This window comes from Garra rufa, chromosome 1 (genome assembly GCF_049309525.1).
Source record: "Garra rufa chromosome 1, GarRuf1.0, whole genome shotgun sequence".
NCBI classification, from domain to species: domain Eukaryota; kingdom Metazoa; phylum Chordata; class Actinopteri; order Cypriniformes; family Cyprinidae; genus Garra; species Garra rufa.
In genome coordinates, this window is record NC_133361.1 from 105,147,090 (window position 1) to 105,163,441 (window position 16,352).

General features: G+C 41.7%; 29 non-coding genes across 29 annotated transcripts; all 29 read left to right on the plus strand.

Annotated features, from left to right (window-relative positions):
- The first annotated feature begins 375 nt into the window (after window positions 1-375).
- On the plus strand, window positions 376-494 carry LOC141317998 (5S ribosomal RNA). The gene has a single exon (XR_012352341.1). It is a non-coding gene; the product is annotated as a 5S ribosomal RNA (ribosomal RNA).
- An 84-nt stretch (window positions 495-578) lies between these two features.
- On the plus strand, window positions 579-697 carry LOC141317644 (5S ribosomal RNA). Its single transcript, XR_012352010.1, has one exon. It is a non-coding gene; the product is annotated as a 5S ribosomal RNA (ribosomal RNA).
- A 753-nt stretch (window positions 698-1,450) lies between these two features.
- On the plus strand, window positions 1,451-1,569 carry LOC141317999 (5S ribosomal RNA). The gene has a single exon (XR_012352342.1). It is a non-coding gene; the product is annotated as a 5S ribosomal RNA (ribosomal RNA).
- Window positions 1,570-1,653: 84 nt separating this feature from the next.
- On the plus strand, window positions 1,654-1,772 carry LOC141300858 (5S ribosomal RNA). Its single transcript, XR_012342053.1, has one exon. It is a non-coding gene; the product is annotated as a 5S ribosomal RNA (ribosomal RNA).
- A 753-nt stretch (window positions 1,773-2,525) lies between these two features.
- LOC141317778 (5S ribosomal RNA) lies at window positions 2,526-2,644 on the plus strand. The gene has a single exon (XR_012352135.1). It is a non-coding gene; the product is annotated as a 5S ribosomal RNA (ribosomal RNA).
- A 753-nt stretch (window positions 2,645-3,397) lies between these two features.
- Window positions 3,398-3,516, plus strand: LOC141300865 (5S ribosomal RNA). Its single transcript, XR_012342054.1, has one exon. It is a non-coding gene; the product is annotated as a 5S ribosomal RNA (ribosomal RNA).
- Window positions 3,517-3,600: 84 nt separating this feature from the next.
- LOC141317646 (5S ribosomal RNA) lies at window positions 3,601-3,719 on the plus strand. Its single transcript, XR_012352011.1, has one exon. It is a non-coding gene; the product is annotated as a 5S ribosomal RNA (ribosomal RNA).
- Window positions 3,720-3,803: 84 nt separating this feature from the next.
- On the plus strand, window positions 3,804-3,922 carry LOC141318421 (5S ribosomal RNA). The gene has a single exon (XR_012352739.1). It is a non-coding gene; the product is annotated as a 5S ribosomal RNA (ribosomal RNA).
- A 753-nt stretch (window positions 3,923-4,675) lies between these two features.
- On the plus strand, window positions 4,676-4,794 carry LOC141318615 (5S ribosomal RNA). Its single transcript, XR_012352920.1, has one exon. It is a non-coding gene; the product is annotated as a 5S ribosomal RNA (ribosomal RNA).
- An 84-nt stretch (window positions 4,795-4,878) lies between these two features.
- LOC141300872 (5S ribosomal RNA) lies at window positions 4,879-4,997 on the plus strand. Its single transcript, XR_012342055.1, has one exon. It is a non-coding gene; the product is annotated as a 5S ribosomal RNA (ribosomal RNA).
- Window positions 4,998-5,750: 753 nt separating this feature from the next.
- On the plus strand, window positions 5,751-5,869 carry LOC141300880 (5S ribosomal RNA). Its single transcript, XR_012342056.1, has one exon. It is a non-coding gene; the product is annotated as a 5S ribosomal RNA (ribosomal RNA).
- Window positions 5,870-6,622: 753 nt separating this feature from the next.
- LOC141318000 (5S ribosomal RNA) lies at window positions 6,623-6,741 on the plus strand. The gene has a single exon (XR_012352343.1). It is a non-coding gene; the product is annotated as a 5S ribosomal RNA (ribosomal RNA).
- An 84-nt stretch (window positions 6,742-6,825) lies between these two features.
- LOC141300888 (5S ribosomal RNA) lies at window positions 6,826-6,944 on the plus strand. The gene has a single exon (XR_012342057.1). It is a non-coding gene; the product is annotated as a 5S ribosomal RNA (ribosomal RNA).
- Window positions 6,945-7,697: 753 nt separating this feature from the next.
- LOC141300895 (5S ribosomal RNA) lies at window positions 7,698-7,816 on the plus strand. The gene has a single exon (XR_012342059.1). It is a non-coding gene; the product is annotated as a 5S ribosomal RNA (ribosomal RNA).
- An 84-nt stretch (window positions 7,817-7,900) lies between these two features.
- Window positions 7,901-8,019, plus strand: LOC141317647 (5S ribosomal RNA). The gene has a single exon (XR_012352012.1). It is a non-coding gene; the product is annotated as a 5S ribosomal RNA (ribosomal RNA).
- A 753-nt stretch (window positions 8,020-8,772) lies between these two features.
- Window positions 8,773-8,891, plus strand: LOC141310613 (5S ribosomal RNA). The gene has a single exon (XR_012348097.1). It is a non-coding gene; the product is annotated as a 5S ribosomal RNA (ribosomal RNA).
- An 84-nt stretch (window positions 8,892-8,975) lies between these two features.
- LOC141300903 (5S ribosomal RNA) lies at window positions 8,976-9,094 on the plus strand. The gene has a single exon (XR_012342060.1). It is a non-coding gene; the product is annotated as a 5S ribosomal RNA (ribosomal RNA).
- A 753-nt stretch (window positions 9,095-9,847) lies between these two features.
- LOC141300907 (5S ribosomal RNA) lies at window positions 9,848-9,966 on the plus strand. Its single transcript, XR_012342061.1, has one exon. It is a non-coding gene; the product is annotated as a 5S ribosomal RNA (ribosomal RNA).
- A 753-nt stretch (window positions 9,967-10,719) lies between these two features.
- LOC141318001 (5S ribosomal RNA) lies at window positions 10,720-10,838 on the plus strand. Its single transcript, XR_012352344.1, has one exon. It is a non-coding gene; the product is annotated as a 5S ribosomal RNA (ribosomal RNA).
- An 84-nt stretch (window positions 10,839-10,922) lies between these two features.
- Window positions 10,923-11,041, plus strand: LOC141300919 (5S ribosomal RNA). The gene has a single exon (XR_012342063.1). It is a non-coding gene; the product is annotated as a 5S ribosomal RNA (ribosomal RNA).
- A 753-nt stretch (window positions 11,042-11,794) lies between these two features.
- On the plus strand, window positions 11,795-11,913 carry LOC141300925 (5S ribosomal RNA). Its single transcript, XR_012342064.1, has one exon. It is a non-coding gene; the product is annotated as a 5S ribosomal RNA (ribosomal RNA).
- Window positions 11,914-12,666: 753 nt separating this feature from the next.
- On the plus strand, window positions 12,667-12,785 carry LOC141300931 (5S ribosomal RNA). Its single transcript, XR_012342065.1, has one exon. It is a non-coding gene; the product is annotated as a 5S ribosomal RNA (ribosomal RNA).
- An 84-nt stretch (window positions 12,786-12,869) lies between these two features.
- LOC141317648 (5S ribosomal RNA) lies at window positions 12,870-12,988 on the plus strand. The gene has a single exon (XR_012352013.1). It is a non-coding gene; the product is annotated as a 5S ribosomal RNA (ribosomal RNA).
- Window positions 12,989-13,072: 84 nt separating this feature from the next.
- Window positions 13,073-13,191, plus strand: LOC141318422 (5S ribosomal RNA). The gene has a single exon (XR_012352740.1). It is a non-coding gene; the product is annotated as a 5S ribosomal RNA (ribosomal RNA).
- A 753-nt stretch (window positions 13,192-13,944) lies between these two features.
- LOC141318363 (5S ribosomal RNA) lies at window positions 13,945-14,063 on the plus strand. Its single transcript, XR_012352683.1, has one exon. It is a non-coding gene; the product is annotated as a 5S ribosomal RNA (ribosomal RNA).
- An 84-nt stretch (window positions 14,064-14,147) lies between these two features.
- LOC141318703 (5S ribosomal RNA) lies at window positions 14,148-14,266 on the plus strand. The gene has a single exon (XR_012353004.1). It is a non-coding gene; the product is annotated as a 5S ribosomal RNA (ribosomal RNA).
- Window positions 14,267-15,019: 753 nt separating this feature from the next.
- Window positions 15,020-15,138, plus strand: LOC141318364 (5S ribosomal RNA). The gene has a single exon (XR_012352684.1). It is a non-coding gene; the product is annotated as a 5S ribosomal RNA (ribosomal RNA).
- Window positions 15,139-15,222: 84 nt separating this feature from the next.
- On the plus strand, window positions 15,223-15,341 carry LOC141318704 (5S ribosomal RNA). Its single transcript, XR_012353005.1, has one exon. It is a non-coding gene; the product is annotated as a 5S ribosomal RNA (ribosomal RNA).
- A 753-nt stretch (window positions 15,342-16,094) lies between these two features.
- Window positions 16,095-16,213, plus strand: LOC141300940 (5S ribosomal RNA). The gene has a single exon (XR_012342067.1). It is a non-coding gene; the product is annotated as a 5S ribosomal RNA (ribosomal RNA).
- The last annotated feature ends 139 nt before the right edge of the window (window positions 16,214-16,352 follow it).

Consider the following 16,352-nt stretch of genomic DNA (forward strand, 5'->3'; position numbering starts at 1 on the left):
GACTTATCAACACACTGGGATTCTTGGACTGTTTTTAGGGTATGGACAAATGAACTGTATTCTTTTAACAGCGTTTACCTCGTTTTATCGTGTTGTTTTAAAGTCTTTTATGTGAACCTTGTAAATAAACCAAATCTATTTAAACCAATCTTCTTTTATGTCTCATTCTTTTAACCACTAGTCATCTCTCACAGTTAAATCTGACCCCATTTTAGTCTTGTAACTCGGCCGATAAGGCCGATTGTTACACTTGGATGGGAGACCGCCTGGGAATACCAGGTGCTGTAAGCTTTTGCCTTTTCTTCACTATTTATATAATATGCTGGCTTTTACGGAGGCTGATCTTTAAATGGCCCACTTTTTGGAGCAACCCTCGCTTACCGCCATACCGCGCTGAGAGCGCCCGATCTCGTCTGATCTCGGAAGCTAAGCAGCGTCGGGCCTGTTTAGTACTTGGATGGGAGACCGCCTGGGAATACCAGGTGCTGTAAGCTTTTGCCTTTTCTTCACTATTTATATAATATGCTGGCTTTTACGGAGGCTGATCTTTAAATAGCCCACTTTTTGGAGCAGCCCTGGCTTACGGCCATACTGCGCTGAGAGCGCCCGATCTCGTCTGATCTCGGAAGCTAAGCAGCGTCGGGCCTGCTTAGTACTTGGATGGGAGACCGCCTGGGAATACCAGGTGCTGTAAGCTTTTGCCTTTTCTTCACTATTTATATAATATGCTGGCTTTTAGAAAGACGTGTTTTACCGCTCTATTTATTACAATCATTTAAATGTATTATAGAGTTTTAAGTGTTTTACATGTTTTTTAGGCCATTTTATTACTCTTAACATTTTAAGTGAGTGTGTGTCTTTAAAAAATGGATGGTTGGCCTGCCATGTGACTAGACACATGATAGGAAGCAGGAAGTACAACTGTATAAGAGAGCAGCATGACAAACAAAGGACAGTCACCAAACTGTTGGATTGAGGAGTTGCTAATTTTAGAGCTCACCTTTCCATTCACCACCTGCAAACTTTGGATTACACTTTCTGTGGATTGTATATACACCGGTGGAAACTCACATTGGACTTATCAACACACTGGGATTCTTGGACTGTTTTTAGGGTATGGACAAATAAACTGTATTCTTTTAACAGCGTTTACCTCATTTTATCGTGTTGTTTTAAAGTCTTTTATGTGAACCTTGTAAATAAACCAAATCTATTTAAACCAATCTTCTTTTATGTCTCATTCTTTTAACCACTAGTCATCTCTCACAGTTAAATCTGACCCCATTTTAGTCTTGTAACTCGGCCGATAAGGCCGATTGTTACACTTGGATGGGAGACCGCCTGGGAATACCAGGTGCTGTAAGCTTTTGCCTTTTCTTCACTATTTATATAATATGCTGGCTTTTACGGAGGCTGATCTTTAAATGGCCCACTTTTTGGAGCAACCCTCGCTTACCGCCATACCGCGCTGAGAGCGCCCGATCTCGTCTGATCTCGGAAGCTAAGCAGCGTCGGGCCTGTTTAGTACTTGGATGGGAGACCGCCTGGGAATACCAGGTGCTGTAAGCTTTTGCCTTTTCTTCACTATTTATATAATATGCTGGCTTTTACGGAGGCTGATCTTTAAATAGCCCACTTTTTGGAGCAGCCCTGGCTTACGGCCATACCGCGCTGAGAGCGCCCGATCTCGTCTGATCTCGGAAGCTAAGCAGCGTCGGGCCTGCTTAGTACTTGGATGGGAGACCGCCTGGGAATACCAGGTGCTGTAAGCTTTTGCCTTTTCTTCACTACTTATTTAAAATGCTGGCTTTTAGAAAGACGTGTTTTACCGCTCTATTTATTACAATCATTTAAATGTATTATAGAGTTTTAAGTGTTTTACATGTTTTTTAGGCCATTTTATTACTCTTAACATTTTAAGTGAGTGTGTGTCTTTAAAAAATGGATGGTTGGCCTGCCATGTGACTAGACACATGATAGGAAGCAGGAAGTACAACTGTATAAGAGAGCAGCATGACAAACAAAGGACAGTCACCAAACTGTTGGATTGAGGAGTTGCTAATTTTAGAGCTCACCTTTCCATTCACCACCTGCAAACTTTGGATTACACTTTCTGTGGATTGTATATACACCGGTGGACACTCACATTGGACTTATCAACACACTGGGATTCTTGGACTGTTTTTAGGGTATGGACAAATGAACTGTATTCTTTTAACAGCGTTTACCTCGTTTTATCGTGTTGTTTTAAAGTCTTTTATGTGAACCTTGTAAATAAACCAAATCTATTTAAACCAATCTTCTTTTATGTCTCATTCTTTTAACCACTAGTCATCTCTCACAGTTAAATCTGACCCCATTTTAGTCTTGTAACTCGGCTGATAAGGCCGATTGTTACACTTGGATGGGAGACCGCCTGGGAATACCAGGTGCTGTAAGCTTTTGCCTTTTCTTCACTATTTATATAATATGCTGGCTTTTACGGAGGCTGATCTTTAAATAGCCCACTTTTTGGAGCAGCCCTCGCTTACGGCCATACCGTGCTGAGAGCGCCCGATCTCGTCTGATCTCGGAAGCTAAGCAGCGTCGGGCCTGCTTAGTACTTGGGTGGGAGACCGCCTGGGAATACCAGGTGCTGTAAGCTTTTGCCTTTTCTTCACTATTTATATAATATGCTGGCTTTTAGAAAGACGTGTTTTACCGCTCTATTTATTACAATCATTTAAATGTATTATAGAGTTTTAAGTGTTTTACATGTTTTTTAGGCCCTTTTATTACTCTTAACATTTTAAGTGAGTGTGTGTCTTTAAAAAATGGATGGTTGGCCTGCCATGTGACTAGACACATGACAGGAAGCAGGAAGTACAACTGTATAAGAGAGCAGCATGACAAACAAAGGACAGTCACCAAACTGTTGGATTGAGGAGTTGCTAATTTTAGAGCTCACCTTTCCATTCACCACCTGCAAACTTTGGATTACACTTTCTGTGGATTGTATATACACCGGTGGACACTCACATTGGACTTATCAACACACTGGGATTCTTGGACTGTTTTTAGGGTATGGACAAATGAACTGTATTCTTTTAACAGCGTTTACCTCGTTTTATCGTGTTGTTTTAAAGTCTTTTATGTGAACCTTGTAAATAAACCAAATCTATTTAAACCAATCTTCTTTTATGTCTCATTCTTTTAACCACTAGTCATCTCTCACAGTTAAATCTGACCCCATTTTAGTCTTGTAACTCGGCCGATAAGGCCGATTGTTACACTTGGATGGGAGACCGCCTGGGAATACCAGGTGCTGTAAGCTTTTGCCTTTTCTTCACTATTTATATAATATGCTGGCTTTTACGGAGGCTGATCTTTAAATAGCCCACTTTTTGGAGCAGCCCTCGCTTACGGCCATACCGCGCTGAGAGCGCCCGATCTCGTCTGATCTCGGAAGCTAAGCAGCGTCGGGCCTGCTTAGTACTTGGATGGGAGACCGCCTGGGAATACCAGGTGCTGTAAGCTTTTGCCTTTTCTTCACTATTTATATAATATGCTGGCTTTTACGGAGGCTGATCTTTAAATGGCCCACTTTTTGGAGCAGCCCTCGCTTACGGCCATACTGCGCTGAGAGCGCCCGATCTCGTCTGATCTCGGAAGCTAAGCAGCGTCGGGCCTGCTTAGTACTTGGATGGGAGACCGCCTGGGAATACCAGGTGCTGTAAGCTTTTGCCTTTTCTTCACTATTTATATAATATGCTGGCTTTTACGGAGGCTGATCTTTAAATAGCCCACTTTTTGGAGCAGCCCTCGCTTACGGCCATACTGCGCTGAGAGCGCCCGATCTCGTCTGATCTCGGAAGCTAAGCAGCGACGGGCCTGCTTAGTACTTGGATGGGAGACCGCCTGGGAATACCAGGTGCTGTAAGCTTTTGCCTTTTCTTCACTATTTATATAATATGCTGGCTTTTAGAAAGACGTGTTTTACCGCTCTATTTATTACAATCATTTAAATGTATTATAGAGTTTTAAGTGTTTTACATGTTTTTTAGGCCATTTTATTACTCTTAACATTTTAAGTGAGTGTGTGTCTTTAAAAAATGGATGGTTGGCCTGCCATGTGACTAGACACATGACAGAAAGCAGGAAGTACAACTGTATAAGAGAGCAGCATGACAAACAAAGGACAGTCACCAAACTGTTGGATTGAGGAGTTGCTAATTTTAGAGCTCACCTTTCCATTCACCACCTACAAACTTTGGATTACACTTTCTGTGGATTGTATATACACCGGTGGACACTCACATTGGACTTATCAACACACTGGGATTCTTGGACTGTTTTTAGGGTATGGACAAATGAACTGTATTCTTTTAACAGCGTTTACCTCGTTTTATCGTGTTGTTTTAAAGTCTTTTATGTGAACCTTGTAAATAAACCAAATCTATTTAAACCAATCTTCTTTTATGTCTCATTCTTTTAACCACTAGTCATCTCTCACAGTTAAATCTGACCCCATTTAAGTCTTGTAACTCGGCTGATAAGGCCGATTGTTACACTTGGATGGGAGACCGCCTGGGAATACCAGGTGCTGTAAGCTTTTGCCTTTTCTTCACTATTTATATAATATGCTGGCTTTTACGGAGGCTGATCTTTAAATGGCCCACTTTTTGGAGCAGCCCTCGCTTACGGCCATACCGCGCTGAGAGCGCCCGATCTCGTCTGATCTCGGAAGCTAAACAGCGTCGGGCCTGTTTAGTACTTGGATGGGAGACCGCCTGGGAATACCAGTTGCTGTAAGCTTTTGTCTTTTCTTCACTATTTATATAATATGCTGGCTTTTACGGAGGCTGATCTTTAAATAGCCCACTTTTTGGAGCAGCCCTGGCTTACGGCCATACCGCGCTGAGAGCGCCCGATCTCGTCTGATCTCGGAAGCTAAGCAGCGTCGGGCCTGCTTAGTACTTGGATGGGAGACCGCCTGGGAATACCAGGTGCTGTAAGCTTTTGTCTTTTCTTCACTATTTATATAATATGCTGGCTTTTAGAAAGACGTGTTTTACCGCTCTATTTATTACAATCATTTAAATGTATTATAGAGTTTTAAGTGTTTTACATGTTTTTTAGGCCATTTTATTACTCTTAACATTTTAAGTGAGTGTGTGTCTTTAAAAAATGGATGGTTGGCCTGCCATGTGACTAGACACATGACAGGAAGCAGGAAGTACAACTGTATAAGAGAGCAGCATGACAAACAAAGGACAGTCACCAAACTGTTGGATTGAGGAGTTGCTAATTTTAGAGCTCACCTTTCCATTCACCACCTGCAAACTTTGGATTACACTTTCTGTGGATTGTATATACACCGGTGGACACTCACATTGGACTTATCAACACACTGGGATTCTTGGACTGTTTTTAGGGTATGGACAAATGAACTGTATTCTTTTAACAGCGTTTACCTCATTTTATCGTGTTGTTTTAAAGTCTTTTATGTGAACCTTGTAAATAAACCAAATCTATTTAAACCAATCTTCTTTTATGTCTCATTCTTTTAACCACTAGTCATCTCTCACAGTTAAATCTGACCCCATTTTAGTCTTGTAACTCGGCCGATAAGGCCGATTGTTACACTTGGATGGGAGACCGCCTGGGAATACCAGGTGCTGTAAGCTTTTGCCTTTTCTTCACTATTTATATAATATGCTGGCTTTTACGGAGGCTGATCTTTAAATAGCCCACTTTTTGGAGCAGCCCTCGCTTACGGCCATACCGCGCTGAGAGCGCCCGATCTCGTCTGATCTCGGAAGCTAAGCAGCGTCGGGCCTGCTTAGTACTTGGATGGGAGACCGCCTGGGAATACCAGGTGCTGTAAGCTTTTGCCTTTTCTTCACTATTTATATAATATGCTGGCTTTTAGAAAGACGTGTTTTACCGCTCTATTTATTACAATCATTTAAATGTATTATAGAGTTTTAAGTGTTTTACATGTTTTTTAGGCCATTTTATTACTCTTAACATTTTAAGTGAGTGTGTGTCTTTAAAAAATGGATGGTTGGCCTGCCATGTGACTAGACACATGACAGAAAGCAGGAAGTACAACTGTATAAGAGAGCAGCATGACAAACAAAGGACAGTCACCAAACTGTTGGATTGAGGAGTTGCTAATTTTAGAGCTCACCTTTCCATTCACCACCTGCAAACTTTGGATTACACTTTCTGTGGATTGTATATACACCGGTGGACACTCACATTGGACTTATCAACACACTGGGATTCTTGGACTGTTTTTAGGGTATGGACAAATGAACTGTATTCTTTTAACAGCGTTTACCTCGTTTTATCGTGTTGTTTTAAAGTCTTTTATGTGAACCTTGTAAATAAACCAAATCTATTTAAACCAATCTTCTTTTATGTCTCATTCTTTTAACCACTAGTCATCTCTCACAGTTAAATCTGACCCCATTTTAGTCTTGTAACTCGGCCGATAAGGCCGATTGTTACACTTGGATGGGAGACCGCCTGGGAATACCAGGTGCTGTAAGCTTTTGCCTTTTCTTCACTATTTATATAATATGCTGGCTTTTACGGAGGCTGATCTTTAAATGGCCCACTTTTTGGAGCAACCCTCGCTTACCGCCATACCGCGCTGAGAGCGCCCGATCTCGTCTGATCTCGGAAGCTAAGCAGCGTCGGGCCTGTTTAGTACTTGGATGGGAGACCGCCTGGGAATACCAGGTGCTGTAAGCTTTTGCCTTTTCTTCACTATTTATATAATATGCTGGCTTTTACGGAGGCTGATCTTTAAATAGCCCACTTTTTGGAGCAGCCCTGGCTTACGGCCATACCGCGCTGAGAGCGCCCGATCTCGTCTGATCTCGGAAGCTAAGCAGCGTCGGGCCTGCTTAGTACTTGGATGGGAGACCGCCTGGGAATACCAGGTGCTGTAAGCTTTTGCCTTTTCTTCACTACTTATTTAAAATGCTGGCTTTTAGAAAGACGTGTTTTACCGCTCTATTTATTACAATCATTTAAATGTATTATAGAGTTTTAAGTGTTTTACATGTTTTTTAGGCCATTTTATTACTCTTAACATTTTAAGTGAGTGTGTGTCTTTAAAAAATGGATGGTTGGCCTGCCATGTGACTAGACACATGATAGGAAGCAGGAAGTACAACTGTATAAGAGAGCAGCATGACAAACAAAGGACAGTCACCAAACTGTTGGATTGAGGAGTTGCTAATTTTAGAGCTCACCTTTCCATTCACCACCTGCAAACTTTGGATTACACTTTCTGTGGATTGTATATACACCGGTGGAAACTCACATTGGACTTATCAACACACTGGGATTCTTGGACTGTTTTTAGGGTATGGACAAATAAACTGTATTCTTTTAACAGCGTTTACCTCATTTTATCGTGTTGTTTTAAAGTCTTTTATGTGAACCTTGTAAATAAACCAAATCTATTTAAACCAATCTTCTTTTATGTCTCATTCTTTTAACCACTAGTCATCTCTCACAGTTAAATCTGACCCCATTTTAGTCTTGTAACTCGGCCGATAAGGCCGATTGTTACACTTGGATGGGAGACCGCCTGGGAATACCAGGTGCTGTAAGCTTTTGCCTTTTCTTCACTATTTATATAATATGCTGGCTTTTACGGAGGCTGATCTTTAAATAGCCCACTTTTTGGAGCAGCCCTGGCTTACGGCCATACCGCGCTGAGAGCGCCCGATCTCGTCTGATCTCGGAAGCTAAGCAGCGTCGGGCCTGCTTAGTACTTGGATGGGAGACCGCCTGGGAATACCAGGTGCTGTAAGCTTTTGCCTTTTCTTCACTATTTATATAATATGCTGGCTTTTACGGAGGCTGATCTTTAAATGGCCCACTTTTTGGAGCAGCCCTCGCTTACGGCCATACTGCGCTGAGAGCGCCCGATCTCGTCTGATCTCGGAAGCTAAGCAGCGTCGGGCCTGCTTAGTACTTGGATGGGAGACCGCCTGGGAATACCAGGTGCTGTAAGCTTTTGCCTTTTCTTCACTATTTATATAATATGCTGGCTTTTAGAAAGACGTGTTTTACCGCTCTATTTATTACAATCATTTAAATGTATTATAGAGTTTTAAGTGTTTTACATGTTTTTTAGGCCATTTTATTACTCTTAACATTTTAAGTGAGTGTGTGTCTTTAAAAAATGGATGGTTGGCCTGCCATGTGACTAGACACATGACAGAAAGCAGGAAGTACAACTGTATAAGAGAGCAGCATGACAAACAAAGGACAGTCACCAAACTGTTGGATTGAGGAGTTGCTAATTTTAGAGCTCACCTTTCCATTCACCACCTACAAACTTTGGATTACACTTTCTGTGGATTGTATATACACCGGTGGACACTCACATTGGACTTATCAACACACTGGGATTCTTGGACTGTTTTTAGGGTATGGACAAATGAACTGTATTCTTTTAACAGCGTTTACCTCGTTTTATCGTGTTGTTTTAAAGTCTTTTATGTGAACCTTGTAAATAAACCAAATCTATTTAAACCAATCTTCTTTTATGTCTCATTCTTTTAACCACTAGTCATCTCTCACAGTTAAATCTGACCCCATTTAAGTCTTGTAACTCGGCTGATAAGGCCGATTGTTACACTTGGATGGGAGACCGCCTGGGAATACCAGGTGCTGTAAGCTTTTGCCTTTTCTTCACTATTTATATAATATGCTGGCTTTTACGGAGGCTGATCTTTAAATGGCCCACTTTTTGGAGCAGCCCTCGCTTACGGCCATACCGCGCTGAGAGCGCCCGATCTCGTCTGATCTCGGAAGCTAAACAGCGTCGGGCCTGTTTAGTACTTGGATGGGAGACCGCCTGGGAATACCAGGTGCTGTAAGCTTTTGTCTTTTCTTCACTATTTATATAATATGCTGGCTTTTACGGAGGCTGATCTTTAAATAGCCCACTTTTTGGAGCAGCCCTGGCTTACGGCCATACCGCGCTGAGAGCGCCCGATCTCGTCTGATCTCGGAAGCTAAGCAGCGTCGGGCCTGCTTAGTACTTGGATGGGAGACCGCCTGGGAATACCAGGTGCTGTAAGCTTTTGTCTTTTCTTCACTATTTATATAATATGCTGGCTTTTAGAAAGACGTGTTTTACCGCTCTATTTATTACAATCATTTAAATGTATTATAGAGTTTTAAGTGTTTTACATGTTTTTTAGGCCATTTTATTACTCTTAACATTTTAAGTGAGTGTGTGTCTTTAAAAAATGGATGGTTGGCCTGCCATGTGACTAGACACATGACAGGAAGCAGGAAGTACAACTGTATAAGAGAGCAGCATGACAAACAAAGGACAGTCACCAAACTGTTGGATTGAGGAGTTGCTAATTTTAGAGCTCACCTTTCCATTCACCACCTGCAAACTTTGGATTACACTTTCTGTGGATTGTATATACACCGGTGGACACTCACATTGGACTTATCAACACACTGGGATTCTTGGACTGTTTTTAGGGTATGGACAAATGAACTGTATTCTTTTAACAGCGTTTACCTCATTTTATCGTGTTGTTTTAAAGTCTTTTATGTGAACCTTGTAAATAAACCAAATCTATTTAAACCAATCTTCTTTTATGTCTCATTCTTTTAACCACTAGTCATCTCTCACAGTTAAATCTGACCCCATTTTAGTCTTGTAACTCGGCCGATAAGGCCGATTGTTACACTTGGATGGGAGACCGCCTGGGAATACCAGGTGCTGTAAGCTTTTGCCTTTTCTTCACTATTTATATAATATGCTGGCTTTTACGGAGGCTGATCTTTAAATAGCCCACTTTTTGGAGCAGCCCTCGCTTACGGCCATACCGCGCTGAGAGCGCCCGATCTCGTCTGATCTCGGAAGCTAAGCAGCGTCGGGCCTGCTTAGTACTTGGATGGGAGACCGCCTGGGAATACCAGGTGCTGTAAGCTTTTGCCTTTTCTTCACTATTTATATAATATGCTGGCTTTTAGAAAGACGTGTTTTACCGCTCTATTTATTACAATCATTTAAATGTATTATAGAGTTTTAAGTGTTTTACATGTTTTTTAGGCCATTTTATTACTCTTAACATTTTAAGTGAGTGTGTGTCTTTAAAAAATGGATGGTTGGCCTGCCATGTGACTAGACACATGACAGAAAGCAGGAAGTACAACTGTATAAGAGAGCAGCATGACAAACAAAGGACAGTCACCAAACTGTTGGATTGAGGAGTTGCTAATTTTAGAGCTCACCTTTCCATTCACCACCTGCAAACTTTGGATTACACTTTCTGTGGATTGTATATACACCGGTGGACACTCACATTGGACTTATCAACACACTGGGATTCTTGGACTGTTTTTAGGGTATGGACAAATGAACTGTATTCTTTTAACAGCGTTTACCTCGTTTTATCGTGTTGTTTTAAAGTCTTTTATGTGAACCTTGTAAATAAACCAAATCTATTTAAACCAATCTTCTTTTATGTCTCATTCTTTTAACCACTAGTCATCTCTCACAGTTAAATCTGACCCCATTTTAGTCTTGTAACTCGGCCGATAAGGCCGATTGTTACACTTGGATGGGAGACCGCCTGGGAATACCAGGTGCTGTAAGCTTTTGCCTTTTCTTCACTATTTATATAATATGCTGGCTTTTACGGAGGCTGATCTTTAAATGGCCCACTTTTTGGAGCAACCCTCGCTTACCGCCATACCGCGCTGAGAGCGCCCGATCTCGTCTGATCTCGGAAGCTAAGCAGCGTCGGGCCTGTTTAGTACTTGGATGGGAGACCGCCTGGGAATACCAGGTGCTGTAAGCTTTTGCCTTTTCTTCACTATTTATATAATATGCTGGCTTTTACGGAGGCTGATCTTTAAATAGCCCACTTTTTGGAGCAGCCCTGGCTTACGGCCATACCGCGCTGAGAGCGCCCGATCTCGTCTGATCTCGGAAGCTAAGCAGCGTCGGGCCTGCTTAGTACTTGGATGGGAGACCGCCTGGGAATACCAGGTGCTGTAAGCTTTTGCCTTTTCTTCACTACTTATTTAAAATGCTGGCTTTTAGAAAGACGTGTTTTACCGCTCTATTTATTACAATCATTTAAATGTATTATAGAGTTTTAAGTGTTTTACATGTTTTTTAGGCCATTTTATTACTCTTAACATTTTAAGTGAGTGTGTGTCTTTAAAAAATGGATGGTTGGCCTGCCATGTGACTAGACACATGATAGGAAGCAGGAAGTACAACTGTATAAGAGAGCAGCATGACAAACAAAGGACAGTCACCAAACTGTTGGATTGAGGAGTTGCTAATTTTAGAGCTCACCTTTCCATTCACCACCTGCAAACTTTGGATTACACTTTCTGTGGATTGTATATACACTGGTGGAAACTCACATTGGACTTATCAACACACTGGGATTCTTGGACTGTTTTTAGGGTATGGACAAATAAACTGTATTCTTTTAACAGCGTTTACCTCATTTTATCGTGTTGTTTTAAAGTCTTTTATGTGAACCTTGTAAATAAACCAAATCTATTTAAACCAATCTTCTTTTATGTCTCATTCTTTTAACCACTAGTCATCTCTCACAGTTAAATCTGACCCCATTTTAGTCTTGTAACTCGGCCGATAAGGCCGATTGTTACACTTGGATGGGAGACCGCCTGGGAATACCAGGTGCTGTAAGCTTTTGCCTTTTCTTCACTATTTATATAATATGCTGGCTTTTACGGAGGCTGATCTTTAAATAGCCCACTTTTTGGAGCAGCCCTGGCTTACGGCCATACCGCGCTGAGAGCGCCCGATCTCGTCTGATCTCGGAAGCTAAGCAGCGTCGGGCCTGCTTAGTACTTGGATGGGAGACCGCCTGGGAATACCAGGTGCTGTAAGCTTTTGCCTTTTCTTCACTATTTATATAATATGCTGGCTTTTAGAAAGACGTGTTTTACCGCTCTATTTATTACAATCATTTAAATGTATTATAGAGTTTTAAGTGTTTTACATGTTTTTTAGGCCCTTTTATTACTCTTAACATTTTAAGTGAGTGTGTGTCTTTAAAAAATGGATGGTTGGCCTGCCATGTGACTAGACACATGACAGGAAGCAGGAAGTACAACTGTATAAGAGAGCAGCATGACAAACAAAGGACAGTCACCAAACTGTTGGATTGAGGAGTTGCTAATTTTAGAGCTCACCTTTCCATTCACCACCTGCAAACTTTGGATTACACTTTCTGTGGATTGTATATACACCGGTGGACACTCACATTGGACTTATCAACACACTGGGATTCTTGGACTGTTTTTAGGGTATGGACAAATGAACTGTATTCTTTTAACAGCGTTTACCTCGTTTTATCGTGTTGTTTTAAAGTCTTTTATGTGAACCTTGTAAATAAACCAAATCTATTTAAACCAATCTTCTTTTATGTCTCATTCTTTTAACCACTAGTCATCTCTCACAGTTAAATCTGACCCCATTTTAGTCTTGTAACTCGGCCGATAAGGCCGATTGTTACACTTGGATGGGAGACCGCCTGGGAATACCAGGTGCTGTAAGCTTTTGCCTTTTCTTCACTATTTATATAATATGCTGGCTTTTACGGAGGCTGATCTTTAAATAGCCCACTTTTTGGAGCAGCCCTCGCTTACGGCCATACCGCGCTGAGAGCGCCCGATCTCGTCTGATCTCGGAAGCTAAGCAGCGTCGGGCCTGCTTAGTACTTGGATGGGAGACCGCCTGGGAATACCAGGTGCTGTAAGCTTTTGCCTTTTCTTCACTATTTATATAATATGCTGGCTTTTACGGAGGCTGATCTTTAAATGGCCCACTTTTTGGAGCAGCCCTCGCTTACGGCCATACTGCGCTGAGAGCGCCCGATCTCGTCTGATCTCGGAAGCTAAGCAGCGTCGGGCCTGCTTAGTACTTGGATGGGAGACCGCCTGGGAATACCAGGTGCTGTAAGCTTTTGCCTTTTCTTCACTATTTATATAATATGCTGGCTTTTACGGAGGCTGATCTTTAAATAGCCCACTTTTTGGAGCAGCCCTCGCTTACGGCCATACTGCGCTGAGAGCGCCCGATCTCGTCTGATCTCGGAAGCTAAGCAGCGACGGGCCTGCTTAGTACTTGGATGGGAGACCGCCTGGGAATACCAGGTGCTGTAAGCTTTTGCCTTTTCTTCACTATTTATATAATATGCTGGCTTTTAGAAAGACGTGTTTTACCGCTCTATTTATTACAATCATTTAAATGTATTATAGAGTTTTAAGTGTTTTACATGTTTTTTAGGCCATTTTATTACTCTTAACATTTTAAGTGAGTGTGTGTCTTTAAAAAATGGATGGTTGGCCTGCCATGTGACTAGACACATGACAGAAAGCAGGAAGTACAACTGTATAAGAGAGCAGCATGACAAACAAAGGACAGTCACCAAACTGTTGGATTGAGGAGTTGCTAATTTTAGAGCTCACCTTTCCATTCACCACCTACAAACTTTGGATTACACTTTCTGTGGATTGTATATACACCGGTGGACACTCACATTGGACTTATCAACACACTGGGATTCTTGGACTGTTTTTAGGGTATGGACAAATGAACTGTATTCTTTTAACAGCGTTTACCTCGTTTTATCGTGTTGTTTTAAAGTCTTTTATGTGAACCTTGTAAATAAACCAAATCTATTTAAACCAATCTTCTTTTATGTCTCATTCTTTTAACCACTAGTCATCTCTCACAGTTAAATCTGACCCCATTTAAGTCTTGTAACTCGGCTGATAAGGCCGATTGTTACACTTGGATGGGAGACCGCCTGGGAATACCAGGTGCTGTAAGCTTTTGCCTTTTCTTCACTATTTATATAATATGCTGGCTTTTACGGAGGCTGATCTTTAAATGGCCCACTTTTTGGAGCAGCCCTCGCTTACGGCCATACCGCGCTGAGAGCGCCCGATCTCGCCTGATCTCGGAAGCTAAACAGCGTCGGGCCTGTTTAGTACTTGGATGGGAGACCGCCTGGGAATACCAGGTGCTGTAAGCTTTTGTCTTTTCTTCACTATTTATATAATATGCTGGCTTTTACGGAGGCTGATCTTTAAATAGCCCACTTTTTGGAGCAGCCCTGGCTTACGGCCATACCGCGCTGAGAGCGCCCGATCTCGTCTGATCTCGGAAGCTAAGCAGCGTCGGGCCTGCTTAGTACTTGGATGGGAGACCGCCTGGGAATACCAGTTGCTGTAAGCTTTTGTCTTTTCTTCACTATTTATATAATATGCTGGCTTTTAGAAAGACGTGTTTTACCGCTCTATTTATTACAATCATTTAAATGTATTATAGAGTTTTAAGTGTTTTACATGTTTTTTAGGCCATTTTATTACTCTTAACATTTTAAGTGAGTGTGTGTCTTTAAAAAATGGATGGTTGGCCTGCCATGTGACTAGACACATGACAGGAAGCAGGAAGTACAACTGTATAAGAGAGCAGCATGACAAACAAAGGACAGTCACCAAACTGTTGGATTGAGGAGTTGCTAATTTTAGAGCTCACCTTTCCATTCACCACCTGCAAACTTTGGATTACACTTTCTGTGGATTGTATATACACCGGTGGACACTCACATTGGACTTATCAACACACTGGGATTCTTGGACTGTTTTTAGGGTATGGACAAATGAACTGTATTCTTTTAACAGCGTTTACCTCATTTTATCGTGTTGTTTTAAAGTCTTTTATGTGAACCTTGTAAATAAACCAAATCTATTTAAACCAATCTTCTTTTATGTCTCATTCTTTTAACCACTAGTCATCTCTCACAGTTAAATCTGACCCCATTTAAGTCTTGTAACTCGGCTGATAAGGCCGATTGTTACACTTGGATGGGAGACCGCCTGGGAATACCAGGTGCTGTAAGCTTTTGCCTTTTCTTCACTATTTATATAATATGCTGGCTTTTACGGAGGCTGATCTTTAAATGGCCCACTTTTTGGAGCAGCCCTCGCTTACGGCCATACCGCGCTGAGAGCGCCCGATCTCGCCTGATCTCGGAAGCTAAACAGCGTCGGGCCTGTTTAGTACTTGGATGGGAGACCGCCTGGGAATACCAGGTGCTGTAAGCTTTTGTCTTTTCTTCACTATTTATATAATATGCTGGCTTTTACGGAGGCTGATCTTTAAATAGCCCACTTTTTGGAGCAGCCCTGGCTTACGGCCATACCGCGCTGAGAGCGCCCGATCTCGTCTGATCTCGGAAGCTAAGCAGCGTCGGGCCTGCTTAGTACTTGGATGGGAGACCGCCTGGGAATACCAGTTGCTGTAAGCTTTTGTCTTTTCTTCACTATTTATATAATATGCTGGCTTTTAGAAAGACGTGTTTTACCGCTCTATTTATTACAATCATTTAAATGTATTATAGAGTTTTAAGTGTTTTACATGTTTTTTAGGCCATTTTATTACTCTTAACATTTTAAGTGAGTGTGTGTCTTTAAAAAATGGATGGTTGGCCTGCCATGTGACTAGACACATGACAGGAAGCAGGAAGTACAACTGTATAAGAGAGCAGCATGACAAACAAAGGACAGTCACCAAACTGTTGGATTGAGGAGTTGCTAATTTTAGAGCTCACCTTTCCATTCACCACCTGCAAACTTTGGATTACACTTTCTGTGGATTGTATATACACCGGTGGACACTCACATTGGACTTATCAACACACTGGGATTCTTGGACTGTTTTTAGGGTATGGACAAATGAACTGTATTCTTTTAACAGCGTTTACCTCATTTTATCGTGTTGTTTTAAAGTCTTTTATGTGAACCTTGTAAATAAACCAAATCTATTTAAACCAATCTTCTTTTATGTCTCATTCTTTTAACCACTAGTCATCTCTCACAGTTAAATCTGACCCCATTTTAGTCTTGTAACTCGGCCGATAAGGCCGATTGTTACACTTGGATGGGAGACCGCCTGGGAATACCAGGTGCTGTAAGCTTTTGCCTTTTCTTCACTATTTATATAATATGCTGGCTTTTACGGAGGCTGATCTTTAAATAGCCCACTTTTTGGAGCAGCCCTCGCTTACGGCCATACCGCGCTGAGAGCGCCCGATCTCGTCTGATCTCGGAAGCTAAGCAGCGTCGGGCCTGCTTAGTACTTGGATGGGAGACCGCCTGGGAATACCAGGTGCTGTAAGCTTTTGCCTTTTCTTCACTATTTATATAATATGCTGGCTTTTAGAAAGACGTGTTTTACCGCTCTATTTATTACAATCATTTAAATGTATTATAGAGTTTTAAGTGTTTTACATGTTTTTTAGGCCATTTTATTACTCTTA